The sequence below is a fragment of the Chiloscyllium plagiosum genome, unplaced genomic scaffold (assembly GCF_037043375.1).
Source record: "Chiloscyllium plagiosum isolate Xiang-an unplaced genomic scaffold, Cpla_swu_hap1 HiC_scaffold_17, whole genome shotgun sequence".
NCBI lineage: Eukaryota > Metazoa > Chordata > Chondrichthyes > Orectolobiformes > Hemiscylliidae > Chiloscyllium > Chiloscyllium plagiosum.
The window spans coordinates 82,370,383-82,391,576 of NW_028270155.1; the positions used below are offsets into that span (position 1 = coordinate 82,370,383).

At 40.8% G+C, this 21,194-nt stretch overlaps 1 pseudogene; it reads right to left on the minus strand.

The window, feature by feature from the left end:
* Positions 1–9,596: 9,596 nt before the first annotated feature.
* On the minus strand, positions 9,597–13,841 carry LOC148147450 (putative G protein-coupled receptor 139; annotated as a pseudogene).
* Positions 13,842–21,194: the final 7,353 nt, after the last annotated feature.

The window sequence follows — 21,194 nt, forward strand, 5'->3', positions numbered from 1 at the left end:
ACTCTAACCTCTCACCCTCGGAACGTGCAGCCCTCCACTCCCTCTGTTCCAATCCCAACCTCACTATCAAATCAGCAGACAAGGGAGGTGCAGTAGTAGTTTGGCGCACCAACCTTTACACCGCTGAGGTGAAACGCCACCTCGCGAACACCTCCTCCTACTGCCCCCTTGACCATGACCCCACCTCCCACCATTAAACCATCATCTCCCAGACCATCCATAACATCATCACCTCATGGGATCTCCCATCCACCGCCTCCAACCTCATAGTCCCACAATCCCACACCACCCGTTTCTACCTCCTGCCCAAAATCCACAAACCTGACTGCCCCGGCCGACCCATTGTCTCAGCCTGCTCCTGCCCTACCGAACTCATCTCTGCATACCTCGACACGGTCCTGTCCCCCTTAGTCCAAGAACTCCACCTACATTCGGGACACCACCCACGCTCTCCACCTCCTCTATGGTTTTCGCTTCTCCGGTCCCCAATGCCTTATCTTCACCATGGACATCCAGTCCCTGTACACCTCCATCCCCCATCACGAAGGCCTCAAAGCCCTTCACTTCTTCCTTTCCCACCATACCAACAAGTAACCTTCCACTGTCACCCTCCTTCAACTGACTGAACTGGTCCTCACCATGAACAACCTCTCTTTCCAATCCTCCCACTTCCTCCAAACCAAAGGAGTAGCCATGGGCACCCGCATGGGCCCCATCTATGCCTGCCTCTTTGTAGGATATGTGGAACAGTCCATCTTCTTCAGCTACACTGGCACCACACCACACCTTTTCCTACATCGATGACTGTATCGGCGCTGCCTCATGCTCCCATGAGGAGGTTGAACAGTTCATCCACTTTACCAACACCTTCCACCCCGACCTCAAATTCACCTGGACCGTTTCAGACTCCTCCCTCCCCTTCCTAGACCTTTCCATTTCTATCTCGGGCGACCGAATCAACACGGACATTTACTATAAACCAACCGACTCCCACAGCTACCTAGACTATACCTCCGCCCACCCTTCCCCCTGTCAAAACGCCATCCCATATCCCCAATTCCTTCGTCTCCGCCGTATCTGCTCCAAGGAGGACCAGTTCCAATACTGTACAACCCAGATGGCCTCCTTCTTGAAAGACCGCAATTTCCCCCCAGATGTGATCGACGATGCCCTCCACCGCATATCCTACACTTTTCCTCCTCCGCCCTTGAGCCCCGCCTCTCCAACCGCCACCAGGACAGAACCCTACTGGTCCTCACCTACCACCCCACCAACCTCCATATACAGCGTATTCCGCCACTTCCAAACGGACCCCACCACCTCCACTCCCTTAAATTCAAGACAACACACTTGAAACAAAGTGGTAGACAGGACGCTATCAGGTCACGTTCTCCTTTGCTCAAAGTGCTCATTATTCCAGGATCAATCTTGAAAGAAGACATAGTCTTTATCTCATTTACTGCAAACACGTAAACTCGGAGTAGCAGTAGGCCCATTAACCACCCAAACCTACTCTTTCATCCAATATGATCACAGCTGATATAATTACTCCACCCTCCCAACTAACCACAATTCCCTTTCACAACCTTACTTCGCAACAATCTAACTAACTCTGTCAGCAAAAGATTCAACGAGTCACTTTGCCAAACGTTGGTGGAACCAGAATTCCAAAAGCTCATGACCCTCTGAACAAATTTGCCTCATCTTGGTCCTAAAGAGACGACTCCTGATGTTTAAACAGAGATCATTGGATTCTGAGTTCTCTCACAACAGGGTGTTCCCTGTCTTTCAAATGCAAACCAATTTTTCGCCGCTTCTGTCAGGCAGCAGCAGCAGCCATTTTACCATCTGTGCTTTTTCTCCTTTGTATGTCTTTGCTCCGTGACAAGTGGGAGGCCATCAAAGTGTCTTTAAAAAGGTTCAGAGGCATGTTCCTGTTGGGGAGAAAGACAAGGTTGGTAAGATTAGGGAACAATGCATGAACAAAGGTACTGAAGTTCAAGTCAAGAATAAAGAAAAATCACATATTAAATGCAGACACTAGGATCAATTGAATCTTTTCACATGTATAAAGAGTACTGGACCATTCTTAAGAAGGAAATTGGGAATGCAAAGAGGATATATGAGATTGCCTTGGCAAATAAGATTGAAGATAATCTAAAAAGATTCCGCAAGTATATTAAGAGCACAAGAGAAATTAGAGAGAGAAGAGGGCTCCTTAAAGATCAACAAGGTCATCTTTGTGTGAAGCCCAGGAGATGGGAGAGATATTGAATGAATGTTTTATATTAGGTTCACTGTTGAGGAAGATGCGGAGGCTCGAGAACTCAGAAAACTCAATAATGATGTTTTGAAAGCAGTTTACGTTATAGAAGAATTGCCAGAGATCTTAGAAAACATAATAGTAAATATATCTCAGGGAACCGATCAAATGTATTCCAAGAAGTTGCGGGAAGGCAGGCAAGAAATTGCAGGGCTCCTAGCAGGAATATTTGTATCATTGCATGATCGACAATTTAGTTACGTTAAATCACGTCAGATTCAAGGTGAACTTGTTAATTAGATACAAAATTGTGTTTCTGGTAGGAGGGTGGTAGTGGAGAGTTGTTTTTCAGATTGCAGGCCTGTTTCCACAGGGATCAGTATTGGGTGCACTTTTGTCTGTCATTTATATAAATGATTTGGATAAGAATATGGAAAGCATTGATAATAAGTTTGGAGATGACATGAAAGCTTGTGGTTTACTGAACAATGAATAAAATTATCTAAGATTACAAAATTACAAAGAGATCTGCATCAATTGGGTTAATGAACCAAGGAGCAGCAGATGGAGTCTATTTGAATAAATGTGAGATAATACAAACAAGGGCAGGAATGGTTGGGCCCTGGGTAGTGATGACATTTGGCAGGAGAGAGGACATTTCAGGCAGGGCCCTTCATCCCTGCCTGAAACATCGATTCTCCTGGTCCTTGGATGTTGCTTGACCTACTGTGATTTTTCCAGCATCACACTCTATTGACTCTGCCTCTCCAGCATCTGCAGTCCTCGCTATTCTCTGGATAGTGGTGTAGAACAGAGAGACCCAAGGATTCAGGTGAATTATTTTTGAAATTTGCATTACAGTTCGACGGGATAGTTAAATCTTGTTTAGTACGCTTGCCCTCATTGCTCAGACCTTATGGTATAAGAGTTTGGATGTCCTGTTGAAGTTGTACAAGACGTTCGTGAGGCTTCTTCTGGAGTACTGCTGGCAGTTCCGGTGGCACTGTTTTAAGAAGGATATTGTTAAAATGGGGTGGGGTCTGAAAGGTTTTACCAGGATGTTGCTGGGAACGGAGAGTTTGAGATATAAAAATAGACTGGAAAGTCTGGTACATTTTTCACCAGTGCATAGCAGGTTGTGGGGTTACCTTAATTGGGTTTATGTATCCTACTCGTGATTTTATAAGTTGGATGACAAGGATATTTTATTCGGGTGGTGGTTTCAAAACTTAGTGGGCATGTTTTTAAAGTGAGAGGAGAAAGATATAAAAGGACATGAGAGGCAATGTTTTTATACAGGGTAGTTCATGTGTGGAATGAACTGGCAGTGAAAGTGATGGATCCAGTTAGAATGTTAAAAAGACATTTGGATAAGTTCATGAACAGGAAGGGTTTAGAGTGATGTGTGCCAAGAGCAGTCAGGTGGAACTAGTTTACACTGGGGGCATGTTCAAAACGTGTAGTGCTGGAAAAGCACAGAAGGCCAGGCAGCATCCAAGAAGCAAGAGAATCAAAGTTTTGGGCATACGTCCTTCAACAGGAATGCCCTTTTCAACACCACACTTCTTGACTCTGATCTCCAGCATCTGCAGTCCTCATTTTCTCCTACATTGGGAACATGGTCAGTGTGGATGTTTTGGGCCAAAGAGTCTGTTCTCCTGCTGTATGACTCTGTTCTTTACCTATTTAAAGGCTGTGGATCTGCAACATCTTCCATTACTGACAATGAATATATTCTGCATGAGATTTAGGATTAGTGTCAGTGGAAGGAAACTTGGAACCAGGAAGATTGGGTCCAATCTTTCAGCATTCGTCACCTGACCTCAGCAGTCAATCAAGTCAACAACGAGATCCACGCCATCATGGTACAGGAGCAAAGTCTCCGGCTGCTGGAAGGCACAACACGGTGACATGAGCCGGGTGATCTTCCACCGTGTAGCAATTTGACCCAAACTCCAAGCATCAATATTGATGGCCGTCAAGGAAGATTTCCACTGACCCACTCTGCCACTCTCCCAATGTTCAGCCACAACCAATAGAGAAGTTTCCTAGCAGCTGAACACGGGGTAGGAAGGGCACCCCTTAAAATCTTGCCGAACTGGGTAATAATAATCTGACTGAGGAAGCTCTTCCATCACTTTGTCAGAAAATAAACACAAAATACCAGTGAAAATAGGTTGTGATGTGTGGCTCTGACAAAGACTCACTCCCCCTGCTGTTTCCAGCCATTCCAGTCGGCTGGTTGGTACGCAAGCGCAGAGCTGACTCCTGCTATTTTTGATCTTCTGCTGAATGTGACAGTCACTGATAACGGGAAAGTGTGGACAACAGATCAGAGTCAAACAGTGTGGCCAATTCACCTAACCTGCACATTTTTGGACTATGAGAGGAACCCTGAGGAAACCTGCGCAGACATGGGGAGAATGTGCGAACTCCACACAAACAGGCTGGTATCAAACCTGGGTCCCTGGTGTTGTGAGGCAGTAGTGTTAACCACTGAGCCACCGTGTTGCACCAATTCTTGCCTTAAATGTACAGAATGAATTATCTTAAACTTTTTCAACCTGCCCCCAGCTCACTCAACAGTAAAGTGATAACATAACGGATGATTGTATGCCATTGTTTAAACCTGTACCATCTTTATACCATGTACAGTGAAGTAGAGATCACACTTTCAACCCCTCCCATATCTAGCAACAGGCAGCAGACGGTATAATAGAGAAATGTATGAAACTACAGAAATCGGTTCCATATCTGTGGTGAAATGTACCTCACACAGCTTTATTCTGTCTGTCTGTAAACAATGATTGCAGCATTGAACACAGTAAATGTTAATAAGATGGTTGCGGAAAGTGTGTGGATCAATTCAGAATAAGGGGGCATTGTTTTAATATTGGGGGTTAGCCTTTCAGGAAGGAGATGTGAGGTGAAGAATTTTCTCTCAGGAGGTAATACAGTCTTGGAAGTCTCAGAAGGCGATGAAAGAGGGGTCACTGAGTATTTTTAGAATGTAAGTAGATAGATTCTTGTTAGACAAATGAATCAAGGGTGCATGAAGATATGGAACTTGAATCAGAAACTAATCTGTTGTGATCTTCTTGTATAGTGGTGCAGGCTGGAAGGATGGTATGCTCATATGATGTCCAGTTCACATTGCCCCTGTGGAAACTCATTGTCCAGTGAAATTTCCATATCCTTTTGTTTGGCAACATAAAGGATGCTATTTGAATCTTTGGATCCATTATAGCTTCTTGGTCAAGCTATGCAATTAATCCAATCATGCTGTTTCTACTTAGCCCTGTAAAGGAACCATAGTACCTTGAGAGGGCATAGCTGGCAGTGCAATGCTAGAGGCCACGCTCATGGACACAAGTTCTAATCCCAACAGGGCTCCTGCTGTTTAAATTCTATTAACAAAATATCACCTTGAAACCCTTCAGCCAGAATGTGGTGAATCTGTGGAACTCATTGCCATAGAAGGCTATGGAACCCTAAACACTGAGTATATTTAAGACAAAGGTTCTTGATTAGTCAGGCAGTCAAAATTTACAGGGATAAGGCAGGAGGATAGGATTGAGAAACATATCAGCCATGATCAAGTAGTGTAAGAGACTAGATCAGCCCAATGGCTGAATTATATGCCTGTACCTGATGTTTGTATGGATTATTAGCCCTAGAAAACTTGTTTGTAATGTAGTGAGACAAGTTGATTGTCAAGCTGCAAATCCTCCTAATGCCTCTGGTAGCACGTGGTGCAAGTAGCTAATTCTCCTGGACTGCTCTCCCACAGAGGAAAACTGCACACCATTCCAATGATTTATGAATTAATGGGGATTACTCTAGGAGAAAATCTTGGCCCAACCCTCAGAAACAAGGATGGCAGAAAACCCAGACAGAGGCATGTGTCAGTTATAAATAATTTTACCAATTTTCACCGCAATATTGTCTGCCACTGACCTCATGACAAATTGCTCAGATTGTAGTTTCTGTGTTGTCTCCAACAGTTTAATCTTGTAAAAATGATTAATTTAAGAGCAAACAATAACATGATACCAATACAGCTCGAGCACTATCGGCCTGGATGTGTCGAAGATATTTCCCCTCGTCAGAGAGACTACGACCCGAAGGCACAGCCTCAGAGTGAAGCGATGACCATTCATAACTGTGATGAGGAGACATTTCTTCAGCCAGAGGGTGGTGAATCCCTTGCACTTATTTCCATAGAAGGCTGTAGAGGACAAGCTATTGAGTATCTTTAAGACAGCGATAGCTTGTGGGGTTTTTTTTAATCAATAAGAGGATTAAAGGTTACTGGTAGTAGGTGGGTCAATGGAGTTGAGAAACATTTCATCTATTATCGAATGATGGAACAGACACAATGGGCCAAGTGGTCTAATTGCACTGCGAAAGAGTGATATTCATCATTTAAAATACTGTGATGTATTGACATAGAATTGAGTATTCTATCATTGGATTATGATTGTATAGTTCTTGCGTGTATTGAATGCGGCAAGACAGTTTTTAAGATATTTCATTTAAAATAGTGTGGTATACGTGGAATATAAGATAGTATTTATAAGTTGTAATAATAATTATGATGATCTGATTATAATTTATTGTGTTTGTAATTATTACGACACGAGGTAAACTCTTCTGCTTAATTTAAACGAGCAACACAGAAAAGACTTATCCCGTGCAGTAATTTGTCAAAATTCGAGAGGTCAAAAACTATTTAAAGTAAAAATTAACAACTTTATTTCTTAAAGTACAACAGAGAATAATCAATGAACAATTATTTAGAACTCCTTCCTCTAACTTATCTTTTATCTTCCCTCTCCACAATACTAGTCCGATAAATCTCCTAATTAAGATTTAGAAATCAAAACTTCTGAACTCAAAACTAAGCAGCATTTCTTTCTTTTTTGTATTTCTGCCTCCTTTTCTTCTTCTTGGGAATTCTGCTTCACTGATTACTATTTGACAAAGGTACATTTAAGAGAGCTATTTTTCAGGCAGATTTTACATGCTGGTAGCTTGGCAGTTCTCCTCTCAACTGTTAAATTTCCTTGGTCTTATACCCTCAAAATATCAGATTGTGTTATTGGCTTTTACGATTGGCAATATACTCCATTCAAACTTGATTGAGGGTGGGTGTTTTGGCGTATAATTTAAACTGATTGGCCAATTTGATATTGCTTTTATCTCCAGGTAAACAGCTAATCAATGTTACATTACAACTTTTTTCAGATCATTTGGTGCTGTCATGTACTTTTTGCTAGCTTTTAATTCTCTTAAAGGTACAGTACATCCACATCTTTATAACAGTAATATTAGCTCATCTGTTTTGAACGCTATTGTGCTTTCAGACACATAACCTTTAGATTTCCTTTCAATGCATTGGAATGTCTATCCTTATCTGTTGATGTACTCTTGGACTTGTTCTTTGATCGCCTCTTGTCATGGTCCATTTACAATTTCCCATTTAATGCCATTCTCTGCTGCCTTGTCCCTGTTCTTTGGTTTGCAATATCCCTCCAAGTTGCTTTCCTTGACTCACTGTTTGCTTTAAAGCTCTCTCCACGTCCCTAATTATGTGGCTTGTTAAAGCACTGTTCCCATCTTTGTTCAGTTTTAAACCATCGTTGTGGCATGGACCATTCTTTCCCCAATACTGGTGCCAGTGCTCGATGAAACAAAACATACTTACATTTCATAGTATTTGGGATTTGCATTCACTTCTTTAATTTACTAGCGTTGTTCCAACATGCATGTGGCTCTGGTAATATTCCAGAAATTATTAACTTAAACGTTCCTTTAATTTGGTCCCCACCTTCTTGTTCTCACAATGCTGAACGTTTTTACTTTATTCTGCCTGTATCCTTGTTATCTCCACGATCACAATGACAGGATCCACATCCTCCCACTCTGTGTCTTCAGTTCTGAGCAGATGTCCTCATCCCTGAGGCAGGACGGGCAAGTGACCTTTATTGGGCAGCCTCATTTGCTGCAGGTTATTTCATCAACAGCCCATCACCACTATCACTCCAATGTCTGCAGTCATCATAACATAAGCATTTGCTATCCCAACTTGTATGACTTCCTGTATCATGGTGTAATGGTCAATTATCTAATCCACACAGCACCTCTTGCTCTCATTCAAACAATCTGTAACTAACTGGAAGCTGTTGCATAGTTGCAGAGGGTGAGTATCTTACACTCCTGTCCCACTCCTGTTCAACTGCCTCGCTTGCAGTCACACAATCACTTCCCAGATAAGCCAAAGAACAAGACACGATCTGAAAAGAAATGTACCCACTTCATTGCAAAAGGTGCACAAGTAACCTTCTAACTCTATGTCCCAGCAATTGTAGTTTGGTCACCAGGCCATAAAACCTGATTTGGAATTATGCCAGTTTTAAACCCTATTGCTATGATGGGTGTCCTGGATCACATTGTTGTCCAGTAGATCCCACATTCCACAATCACAATATGCCTCATGCTTTGTACACTAATTAAGTTTGCAATGACATAATTTATGAATTAATGCCTGTTATCAGAATTACTGACATTACACCTTAAATCTCCAAAGACAATAGCCTTTATTTCTTTTGAATAAGATAAACATATGATTTATTATTTATCAAGGTCAAACACTATGATAAATCGTCATTATTATTGCTTGTGAACCTTATTTTGAACAACTTTCATGCATATTTTCTAAAAGAAATTGAATATCCTCGGGCAAAATATCCACCAACGAATTATTGCTTTGCTTTCGTAAGATGTCAGTCTTTGCTTTCTCTCAGAACATACCTAATCTGCTCCTGGTGACACTGGGTGGGAAGCTGTACTGAATGATGCTGACTGCCTCTGGTTTTCCATTCAATTGACCCTCAAACTGACATTGACTGACTATCTGTAAGCATGATACATTTGGGAAATAGTTATATGGCAAGTCACAGAAGGCCATGACCTATTGCTGGAAAATAGTATTAGAATAGGTGGCTGTTTTTGAACTATACAGACACACACTGTGCTGCAGATCTCTATGACTCTATGGATCCCGTTTTTGCTCGCTGTTAGAACCAATAGGGATTGCTCCCGTCCTGCTGCTCTAACAAATGCAGCCTGTGTCTAGAACTTGTTTTTGCAGACCTTACTTTCTTCAGGTAATATTCTCACTTTCTCCTCTAACTCGTGCTTTCTGTCTCTGGATCTTCCTCTCAATTGCTGCCATAATTCATTGCCTTTTCCATGCTTGCAATAAATTTTAATAAATCTTTTCCAAGAAGATCAAAATGAATTCTGAAAGTAACAAAAATCAAAGAAGTTTTCATAGTTTGATAGCTTTGAGAATCAAACTGAAAGGGTATTTCACAACTGTCTTTAACTGCTCTCGGAACTGACTCTGGGTCACTGTGTAGATGCAAGTGTTTGTGCAGGTACTGAGGAGCTGGAGCAGGTATGCAGCTGTATCAATAGTGGCTGAAGATGGAGATAAATTGTACACAAATGCAATTCGCTGATGGATGAAACATGTAACATTGCCCATCCATTGCCCATCCATGAAACTGCCTGAGATAGCGAAGAGTAAAATGATGGACTTTCTGCGCCTTTCCATCTCTGGGTCATGGGGACCCTCTCTTGCCGTTTCCACCCGGAGTCTCCTGCGGGCTTTACTTGCCATGACGATATGTCTGACTGTCAGAATGTTAAAGAGAACTATCAAAAGGAATGGCCCTAAAAAGTTAGAAAGCGATGGAGAAGTACATATGCAGTCCAGAAGATTGAAGTGTAATATTCTGGTTTTGTAATGCAAAACCACTCCATGTTATTGAAGGTGTATTTAGCTCTGTATTTGAAGAACCAGGGAATGCTTTCCAAACAGCCCGGCACACTTACTGTTCCAATAACCACAAGTGCTGTTCTCTCGGTACAGTATTTTGTTCTTAGCTTCTTACAACAAATAGCCACAAATCGATCAAAGGTGAAAGCAACTGTGAGCCAAACTGAACAGACTGTGGTGGCAAACATAAGGACGTCTACCAAACTACAGACAGGAGTAATATCCAGGAATGAAACTGGAAAGTAAATAATAAACCATCTCAACATTACGTCGGTGATGACGACCAGAAGATCTGCTGCAGCCATTGCCACCAGGTAATGACTGACACTTTTGGAGAGTCCACAGGTTCTGTGAGAGAGGATTGTGATTGCCAACAAGTTAACTGTTAAATAAAAGGTTAAAATTGCTCCAGAAGTACAATGCTATAGTTGTACAACAGAAGTGTTAATTTTGTGCACATGCTATGTGGAAATAGCTTTCTATTACATATGTGTCCTTGGTCGGAAAAATTAAAATGCTTATATTTAATTATTTTAAAAAACCCACGAACATAAAACTTTAGAAATAGATGTACAATGTTCAGTGGTTCAGATATCAGACAGATGAAGATAAGAAGTTCAGTTGACCAACTTAATTCCATTACCAAGAGAAATACCACATTTTTTCCTTGATTTTTCACTGGTCAGAAGTGTCGATAGAGATTCAGTTTGAGACCTTGTTGAGTCCCCAGGATCACAGACTTAGAGATTGATGATTCCACTGGAAATTCCAATAAGCCTGGAATCTGTTAACATCTTTGTTTATCTTGGAGACTTTAGGGGGTCCACCTGTAGTTAAGGAAATAATGACTCAAGAAACATTAGGCTGTTGAATACCTAATCCACATTCTGAGCAAATTAATCGACTGAATTCACAAATTACAACATGGATCCACGACTGCCCCATCTCCATGCATGTGTGTGTCCATCACATGCACATGGTGACAGACTGATATGTACACACACCATACAGAAGCCTGACAACCTGAGTCTACCTCTACTCTCTTAACTCTGGGATCCAGCACACTTCCTCCTTCAAGACACAGCTCCCGCATCCCCCGAGGTCTGACCCCTACCCTCCCCTGTTGCCTTCTCCAATATCTCCCATACTTCCCTCAGATGTGTAGTGCGTTATCACTCCGATCCCAATATACCCCACACCATACTTGAGACTTAACAATCTCTGACCTCCAGAACCAACAAGCTCTTGCTCCAGACCTGGTGTCATCACACCACCCCATCAGTTATCGGAATCTCCTTCCTTACTATCTTTAAAAAAGTGCTTCTCAACTATCGTTCACAACCGTGTTCACTTTAACTTTGAGCACCTGATGTACCTGGCACACTACCTACCTTGCACCCCACCTGGCACCCTACCCCATGTTCCTGACAATTCACCTACCTGGCACCCTGCCCTGTGCACATAGAATCACAGAGTAATACATTATGAAAACAGGCCCTTCAGCCCAATGTGGTCCATGCTGACCAAGGTGCCCACTCTGCTGGTTCCAATTGCCTGCATTTGGCCCATATCTTTCTTTAGCCTTCCTGTACATGTACCTGTCCAAATTATTTTTAAATGTTGCTATTGTGTTAGTTTCAACCACTTTGTCTGGCAGCCCGTTCCATATATGCACCACATTCTGCATGAAGAATTTGCCCCTCAGGTCCTGCTTAAATATTTTTCCTCGCACATTAAATCTATATCCTCTAGTTCTCAATTCCCTTTCCCTGGAGAAAAGACTATATGCATTCATCCAACTATGCCCCTCATGATTTTATGCACCTCAATAAGGTCACCCTCTCAGCCTCCTTGTTCCAAGGAATAAAGTCCTATCCTGGCCAACCTCGCCCTATAACTCAGGCCTCCTGGTACTGACAATGCCTTGTAAATCTTCTTTGCACTCTTCTAACTTGGCACCTTACCACTATACCTATCTAAAAGTTTACCTACCTAGGAACCTACATCTTCTTCACTTGATACCCGCCTTACCCATGTTCTCATGTCTGGATCTGTCACTGCTTTCTCGTCCTCTTTGGTTTGGTCAGAAACTGTGTCTAGTATGTGCATTGCTGTTTTGTATCAAAATATTATGTACATGGTAATAAGCATCTTGCATCAGTGATTTACTCATTTACTCCATTCAAAGCTGTCAAACACAATTTGTTTTTTCCAGTTTTTCTTCAGAATATCAGACCATCCTCTGAAGGAATATTTATGGGAATATGATCAATACTCAGTTTAATGGCTGTGTCCTCTCTTTTTGATGTGGCAACAACTTGCTTCAGTCTTTCAATTTGTTGTGATGTGCACTACTCAACAGTGATCAACTGTTGCATCCGTTGAATATCTGCAATTATTCGTGACAATTTCACGACCATTTTTGAATGCATTATACGCTAACAGCATGGCTTGCAGTTTCTTGGATTAATATCACAATCTAATCAATGAGGCCGGAATATACTTTACATACCTCTCAGGTTGAAAGTCAGTTAACTACTTTGTCTGTAGGCCTGGTTATCAATGTAGGTGCAATGCCAACAGCATTGGTCCAATTCCTGGACCCATCAGTCCTCTGGTGCCAAATGTATATTTAAAGGAAATTGAGAACATTTGGCCATTTACTGAGTAGTCATCAACCTTATTTCACTGACTGACCTGGATCCATTTGAACTGATATTAGCGATTAATCAACTTTAAGTAAACCAGCATTTCTGACAGCAGGTCTTTATCAGTGTTTTTCAATTATTGTTGATATTTAGTAAACCTTCATCACTTCTTAACCCTAATCTGCTACAACCAAGCCAAGAAAATCAAGTGCTGAAATGTGTTGCTGGAACAGCGCAGCAGGTCAGGCAGCATCCAGGGAACAGGAGAATCGACGTTTCGGGCATAAGCCCTTCTTCAACCAAGCCAAGAAAATCAAGTGCCTTATTAACACTCTTCTCAGTTTATTTCCCATCTTTAAAATATATTTTATATTTCCATTCATTTCTCACAATCCAGGATGATTCCAACATTGTACAATTTGTTTCCAATTAACTGATCCCATATGTTCTACTTAAGACCATTTGAATTGAATTTATTTAGAGGGAACATTGTGTTATTAATCACAAGCAGTTCTATATCTAGCCCAGCCTGAAACTAAAACATTCATACATCATCTTTCTCTGTGCTCTCACAGCCACTGATGCACTGCTGTCATGAATGTCAGCTGAACTGGTAAATAGTTTAGTCATAGTATTTTAAATAAGTTTTAATTATTTGAAACAAGGTTGTCCACAGGCAGTGAATGAGTGAATTCGTATTCCAATAATTATATTTTGTGATAACCACAATATTAACTTGTTAAAATAAAACATCATGCTCTTATATTCTTAAATATGGTCAACAATAAATTACCAAGGGTGTACATTCTTAAAAATCAACATATTACTGACTCATTACAGACTTTGTATTCAAGAGAGAAGCAAATAATTTGCTTAAGAACTTGATGCCATTTTATATTTTGACAGTTTTGAGCACAATTTGCTGCTGTGTTATGCATTGCAGTCAAAGCAGAAATATTTGTCTAATTACACAATGCTGAAGAGGTATTAGCAACTTACTGGGTATTCCAATAGCACCAAGTACAGGGCAATAAATGAATTCAATATCAGCGAGTGTTGGAAACAGATTGAATGGATACATCATACTCAGAGGAAAGCGATAAGATCAAGCTTATCTGAAATTGTGATAATCATTTATATATATAAAAGATGCCCTCCGGGGGAAGAATTTGGATGGATGATTATTGATATTAGTTACGGTTCTTTTAACAAACGTATCTGAGAGAGACAACTTGCATCAGATTAAACATTAATTCTGACTTAGAAGGGTTTAATGAATGAGAGAAATAAAGATTACTTGAAGATTGGGCACATTGAGGTCATGCGTAACAGAGTGGGGGGGGGGGGGGGGGGGTGTGAAACATTGTGATCCTTTCTTTGGTTTAACCTCTACAACCCAACAGCATCTCAATATCAGATGGCTCATTGATTTCTTATTATCATTATCACCATTACCAAAATGAACAAATGAGCCAATAAAGAGTGAGGGTACAATTAAACTCCTCGAAAGAACGACAGTCACAGAGAAAAGCAGAGATATTCCATGAAGCTGAAAACAAGGTCATTGAAAGATGGAATTCTGTGAAGGAATAAACATTTAGAGATTATTATGAAAAAAAAGGATTCACACTGTAAAAAAAATCAGTTCTAAACACATTAGAGAACCAAGTCTAACACAGGAAATATAAGAGAAACATTTAACTGAGAACAAAAGAGACAGATATCGATCAAGAGAAATGATTGTAAGAACACTTCTGACTTTATATGTTGTATTTAAGAGTTCAGAAGCAATGGACTAACTGCTACTTTGCAATTTTAGTGACCTCGTTATTGACAGGACATTCATGCCATAGTGCAACTTCATCAGAATTTTTGAACAAACTTTTGTTAATCAGCTTATGGACTGGAACTTACCAGTTTGGATGAACAATAGGAGTGGCTTTTATTCCAGAATGCTGTTCATCCAATCAACTTTTGGATATTTGGTTGAACTCACAAAGCAAAAAGCTCTAAGCCTAACACAAAAGTGGAATACAGCAGATGCTGGAAATCTGAATTCGAATCAGAAATTAGTCAAAATCACTCTTGAGGTCAGTTATATTGTGTGGAGAGAGAAATACTTAAGATTTCAGCTTAATTACTTCTCAAAGCGTTTCCAACATTTTCCATTTTTATAAGCACTAACCCTGAACAATTTGAAAAGTTTGGACAGAAGTTTTGCACATTTTTGAAGCCAATGGAGCTCTAGTAAAAGCTGTAAAATATTATCCTTTAATCAACAGCTGTTATCACTGTGATGTAAGTGCTCCTTTCCATTTCTGATGAAAACAAGGCATTGGGTTGAAATAGGAGGACCTACTGAACCAATGCTAATGTCTTGTTGCCACTTCACCCAGAGTAAATATCATTCTCAAAATCAGAATCATGTTGAATTGCTGAAAATCATCAGCACCAATTTCTGTCGTTGATATCTGTGTAGCTGATTTCACAGCTTCCTGCCCATTGTCTGTTTTCATCAGAATGGTCTGTTTTGTACTGAATGGTTCTATACTTCTGGCAGCGTGGAGACCAGAAGTGTCAATATTCCACACATGGCCTCACAAAGGTTTCTACAGCTGCAACATCGTTTGCTAATTTTTATACTCCATGAATCAACCAATAAAGGCAAGAATGCTACACACCTTCTTGAACACATTATCTACTTCTGTTGCCATCTTCTTCATCCCTCTGTATATTAATGCTTCTAAGTGTTCTGCCATTTATTGTAGACTTCCTTCATGCAGTAAACCTTCCAAAAAGCTATACCTCGCATTTGTCCAGATTAAATTTGACATTGATGTATTGCTGTTACCCAAAATTATCTGGTCATATGGGACATATATCAACCTTGTCAGAGTTCAGCCATGATCTCATTGAAATGTGGAAAATGACCAAAATAATATGGAATTATGGGAAAATGGAATGTCAGGAAATAGTAAGGACCATAGGCAGATGTTAAAACACCTACAGGTTTATACAATTGAAAATAGCAGCAAAAGATAACATCCATCCTCAGATTGTGCAACATTGCAATCAACGTCTCCCCAACAGAAGGTACAAAGAGTATCCTTACAATAGTTGAAAAAAGGGTGTAATATGGAGTTGAACTTCAAAGAATCATAAATCAACTGAACAAACAAACTTGGAAATAGTTAATTAGCTTAAATACCGACAAGTTCCCTGGGTCTGAGAGAAGGCTTAAATGAAATAGCTTTAGAAATATCTAATGCATTTGTTACTATTTTACGGAATTTTCTAGATGTTTGAAAAGACCCAATGGATTAGAAAAGTACAAAATGTACACTTCTGCTCAAGACAGGAGAGACAGACAGCAAGGAAGGATAGGCTAGTTAGTCTAACATCAGAAAATGCTTGAATCCATTGTTCAGAACATAGGAGCAGAACATTTAGAAAAGTCATAATAAAATCAGTTTAACAAGGAGGATTGGTGAAGGGGTAGTAGTAAATGCAAAATATGTGGATTTCACTTTTTTATTCACTTCTGGGATGTGGACATCGCTGTTTGGCCAACATTAATTGCCTGTTCCTTGTTGCCCTTGAGAAATGGTGGTGAGAGGGCTTTTTGAACAATTGCAGTTCATATGCTGTAAGTCAACCTTATGGAGGAAATTCCAGGATTTTAACCCAGCAACAGTAAAGATATATTTTCAAGTCAGGATGTTGATTGGCTGAGAGGGGAACTTGCAGGTTGTGGTCTTGCCAATGTATATGATTCCCTTGTCCTTCTAGATGGGTGTAGTCATGGGTTTGGAAGATGTAGTTTCAGGTTTTTTCGTGAATGTCTTAAGATAGTGCACACTGCAGCTTCTGAGCATCGGTGTTGGAGGGAGTTGATGCTTGTGGATGTGGTGCCAATTAACCAATTTGCTTTCTACTCGATGGTGTGAAGCTTCTCGTGTGTTGGTGGAGCTGCACTCATCCAGACTAGTGGGGAAATTTCTATCAGATTTCTAACTTGTACCAGTAGATGGTGGGCAGGCTCTGAGGATTTGGGAGTGAGTTACTTGTCACATTATTCAAAGAACAAAGACCAAAGAAAATTACCTTTGACCCTCAAAGCCTGCGCTGATTCAAATGCTCCATCTAAACCTGTTGCCTATTTTCTAAGGACCTGTATCCCTCTGCTCCCTGCCCATTCATGTGGACACCTGGATTCATCTTAAATATGCTATCGTGTCTGCCTCTACCACCTCCGCTGGTAACACATTCCAGGAACCTACCACCATCTGCATAAAGAATTTTCAGTGCATATCTCCTTAAAACTTTTCCCCATTCATCTTGAATTCGTGACCCCTAATAATTGAGTCCCCCACTCTTGGAAAAAAGCTTCTTATTATCCACCCTGTCCATACCTCTCACGGTTTTGTAGACCTCAGTCAGGTCCTACCTCAAACTTTGTTTTTCTACTAAAAGTAATCATAATCTACTCAACCTCTCTTCATAGTTAGTGCCCTCCATACCATACAACATCCTAATGAACCTGCTCAACACCTCTCCAAAGCATCCACATCTTTTTGGCAATGTGGCGACCAGAACTGTATGCAATATTCCAAATATGGTCGAAACAAAGTCCGATACAAATGTAACATGAGCTGTCAACTCTTATACTCAATACCCTGTCCGATGAAGGAAAGCATGCTACTTGTGTGGAATGATTTTTCTCATTACTTTTCAGCTCCAGCCTGGATATTGGTCAGAGCATATTGCATTTCAATATGACCCGCTTCAGCCTTGGGCGACTGTGTGGAGTTTGCACATTCTCCCCGTGTCTGCGTGGGTTTCCTTTGGGCACCCCAGTTTCATCTCACAGTGATGTGCAGGCCAGGTGAAGTGGCCATGCTAAGTTGCCCATAGTGTTAAGTACATTAGTCAGGAGTTGATATAGGGTAAGGAAATGGGGTGTGTTAGTCTTCGGAGGGTTAGTGTGGACCTGTTGGGCCGAAGGACCTTTTTCCATACTGTAGGGAATCTAATCTAATCTAATCTAATCTGAGAAATTACAAATCTGTTGGACAATATGCAAACATCAGCAATCATCCCCACTTCCAATGGAGGAAGCGTCCTTCATGAAAAATTACTACCGCATGTGCACGTTTGCGGGTGATGGTTAGCATGGAGAGAGGATGTCAAACGAACAGTCAGCACACTTGAGACAAACTGTTTCTTTCCAAGCTGGCAAGGCTCTACCATAGGGCTTGATGATTATCATTCAAGTTCAACAATTTCTTATCGATATTAATGACTTGGATGAAGTGACCAAGTGCTTTGTCGTCAGATTTGCTACACATTCTGGTTGGTTAGAAAACACTTTGCGAAGATACAGAGTCTGCAGAGTGATAGAGATAGATTAAGTGGTTGAATAAAATTTGTGAGATAGAGCACAATATGGGAAAACGTGCAGTAGTCAACAATGACAAGAAGAATTAAGGAACAAAACATTAATTAAAAGAGCATTTTCTAACAGAATGCTTCTGTACAGAGGGATCTGATACAATTACAAAAAATAAAGCATTCAAATAATAGAGTTTTGACATCCCTAATTAATGTGGCAAGCAGTTCAGAAGATGTTCAGTCAGCTGATTCTTGCAGGTTATGTGTTGCATTATGTGGGGAGAAAATTCAAGAGTTCTTCCATGAAATATTGACATCACGCTTATGGTAGTATATATTACCTTCACGAAATGCGTTGGAGAGGTCAATGGTGATCTGGCTTCGTTAATGACTGCATGTCCCACAGAAGTGTCAGTTAGTCAGTCCCAGGATTTGGGACAGAGTGAACACAGTCATATAATTCCATATCAGAGTGATATTCCTATATATCTGCTCCCCATATCGCTCATAGTGGTCACTTGTTTTGAAGGTGTTGTTGAGGAAACCACCATGAATTTTTACAGTGCATCTTGTCAATGGTGCACACTGCTGCTAATGTGTTGCTCTAAGCGACTGAGAGAATATTAAAAAGATTGGACCTATATTCATTGGAGTTCAGAGAAAACGAAGAAACAAGAATGAACTTGTTGAAATAAAGAAAGCTATTTTTTATATATTCACTTTGAGATGTGGGGATCATTGGCTGGGCCAATAATTATTGCCTGTTCATTCTTGCCTTTGAGAAGGTGTGGTGAGCTTCCTTCTTGCATTGCTGCCGCCTGTGTTCTGTAAGTAGATCCACAAATGTTAATAGAGCTATGGCAATGACAATGAAGGAACAGCTATGTATTGCCAAGTCAGGATGTTTAAGGGCTTCGAGGAGAACTTCTAGGTTCCCATGTAACTGGTACACCCATCCCTCTGGAAACAAGTGGTTATGGGTTTGAAAGATGCTGACTAAGCATCTGTCATGAATTTCTGCAGTGCTTTTGTAGAAAATACTCATTGCTGCTACTAAGCATCAGTGGTGGAGGGAGCGAACCAATCAAAGTGTTCAACAAGGCACCTCATGGGAGACTGGTTAGCAACATTAGATCTCAAGGAATACAGGAAGAACTGGATACAGTACTGGCTCAAAGGTAGAAGACAGATAGGGGTTGTGGAGGGTTGCGGTTCAGACTGGATGCCTATGACACAAGGATCGGTGCTGAGTCCACTACTTTTCATCATTTATTTAAATGATTTGGATGTGAACATAGGAGGTACAGTCAGGAAATTTGTAGATGATACCAAAATTATAGGTGTAATGGACAGTGAAGAAGGTTACCTCAGATTACAACGGAATGTTGATCAGATGGGCCAATGGGCAGATGACGTTTCATTCAGATAAATGCGAGGTGCTGCATTTTGGGAAAGCAAACCAGAGCCGGGACATATACACTTAATGCTCAGGTCCTATGGAGTGTTGCTGAACAAAGAGACCTTGGAGTACAGATTCATAGCTCTTTGAAAGTAGATTTGCAGGTACATAGGATAGTGAAGAAGGCATTTAGTATGTTTTCCTTTATTGGTCAGAGCATTGAGTACAGGAGTTGAATGGTCATGTTGTGGTTGTACAGGACATTGGTTAGGCAGTTGTAGTCTCCTTCCTATCAAAAGGATGTTGTGAAACTTGAAAGGGTCCAGAAAAGATTCACAAGGATGTTCCAGGATTGGAGGATTTGAGCTAACGAGAGAGGCTGAATAGGCTGGGACTATTAACCCTGGAGCGTCGGAGGCTGAGGGGTGACCTTATACAGGTTTACAAAATCATGAGGATAAATAGACAAACTCTCTTGCCTGAGGTGTGGGAGTTAACAACTAGGGGTTTAGGGAGAGAGGGGAAAGATATAAAAGGAATCTAAAGGGTAACATTTTTAATGCAGAGGGTGTACGTGTATGGAATGAGCTGCCAGAGGAAGTGGTAGAGGCTGGTCCACTTATAGCATTTAAAAGACATCTGGATAGGTACATGAATAGGACGGGTTTAGAGGGATATAGGCCAAGTGCTGGAGAATGGGACTAAATTAGGTTCAGATGTATGATAGCATGGATGAGTTGGACTGAATAGTCTGTTTCTGTGCTATACATCTCTATGATTCTAAATGGGCTGCTTTATCCTTCATTGTGTCAAACGTCTTGAGTGCTGTTGGAGCTGCACTCATCCAGACAAGTGGGAATTCTATCACAATCCTGACTTGTGCATTGTAGTTGGTGGACAGGCTTTGTAGAGTCAGGAGGTCAGTTACTCTGCAGTATTTCTAGCCCCTGCCCTCCTGTTGTAACCACTGTACTGAAGTGACTAGTCCAGTTCAGTCTCTGGTCAGGTGTAAACTCCAGGAGTTTGATTGCAGAGAATTTAGTGTTGATAATGCTATTGAATGTGAAGTGCAAATGATTAGATTTTCTCTTGTTGCTGATGGTCATTGCCTTGCAAATGTTACTTTCACTTTTCAGTAAAATCCAGATATTGCCCAGTCTTCATCCATGTCTTTGTGTGCTACAAACAGTGTGGGAAATAATGTTTACATACCACCAGGAAATAAATGGTCTCAGCAGTCTGCTAGATCCTTGCGGTGGATTCATCTATGTGCTGCAAACAGGTTACTCTCAGTGTAACAGTGGTGTATCAATTGTAAAATCACTAGGTCACTATGTCTCAGAGTATGAGCATTGAGGTTTGAATTTGAAATGTCACATTTGGATTAGTAGGAGCAACAAGTGTGCATTCGGTAGCCTTGTAACATAATCTGAATGTGGTGCAAACATTTCAATAAACTGTAACAATGTAATATTTGTTAGATCAATGGAATAATTGATGACACCAATTGTAACACAATCGAATTGCAGAAAGCATCGAGATTGTCTCAGGTTCATGGTTGCTAATTAATAGTCTGAATGTCTTAGTGGAGAGACATCAGGAGATCAGAATGCAGGGAACTATTTCATCCATCGAATATGCCCCATC